At 34.1% G+C, this 1,095-nt stretch overlaps 1 pseudogene; it reads left to right on the forward strand.

Moving 5' to 3' along the window:
• The first annotated feature begins 516 nt into the window (after positions 1–516).
• LOC118893699 lies at positions 517–611 on the forward strand (annotated as a pseudogene).
• Positions 612–1,095: the final 484 nt, after the last annotated feature.

Genomic DNA, 1,095 nt, shown 5'->3' on the forward strand with positions numbered 1-1,095 from the left:
TACTAAGCACTTTCACGTCATCAAATGCCATGCCTGTCGTATCTAAGAAAACCCTTCCATATCACGGATTTCTGTGGGTTTAGGAGCAAATCACACTTCAGACTACTTTTCTTTGCTCCTGACCAATTTGGAACTGACAATAAAAATGAGGAAAAAATTTTAAATGGTCAATAATAGTAACTATACTACTAAGTTGACATAAGAACTACTAAAAATAAACTCCTAATCCTAGTAACAATAAAAGTATTCACAGATTGATATGCACATCAACATTAATATGGATATTTCATAAAATTGCCCTTTTATTCTACCAAGTTAGCTAAAAGAAAAAATCCATTGCTTATGAATTGCCCATCTTTGTATTTTTATTTAGTAATAGTTCAGTTGGAATTTCTTCATACATTTTGAAGTGCTTTATTATACATAAGCTCTCTTGTGGCTAAATGTGTTAAAATAAATTATTTAATAAAGAGCAGCAACTGAGCTTTAGGTTTGATAAGTATTAAGAATAATCCAGTGCTCGCTTCTGCAGCACCTACACTAAAACTGGAAGATTAGCATGGCCCCCGTGCAAAGAGGACATGCAAATTTGTGATGTGTTCCATATTTTTATAACAAAAGAGAAGCAGACTCACAGATATAGACAACAAACTAGTGGTTACCACTGCGGAGAGGGAAGGGGGGAGGGGCAAGGAAGGGTAGGGGATTAAGAGGTACAAGCTACTCTGTATAAAATAATATTGTACACCTATAACTTATATAATATTGTACAGCAATTATACTTAAATAGAAGAAGAAAAGCAAGTAAAAAAAAGAATATTCCAGAAAACCCTCTTTGTAATTACTGAACAGCCATCATTTTTATCTTTTTCTCCCTTCTTCTCTCCCTCCCTTTCACCCTCCTATCTCTTCCCCCTTTCTTTCTTCCTTCCTTTCTCTTGTCTTTTATTTCTGAGCACCTACTATATTTTTAAGCATCTATCTATCTACCTGTCTATCTATCTATCTATCTATCTATGTCACAAGTTGAAGGCCGAGGAGTTTACAAAACTAAATAAGACAATAAAATGGACTCTCTGATAATAAGAATCTTGC

This window comes from Balaenoptera musculus, chromosome 3, assembly GCF_009873245.2.
Source record: "Balaenoptera musculus isolate JJ_BM4_2016_0621 chromosome 3, mBalMus1.pri.v3, whole genome shotgun sequence".
Lineage (NCBI taxonomy): Eukaryota > Metazoa > Chordata > Mammalia > Artiodactyla > Balaenopteridae > Balaenoptera > Balaenoptera musculus.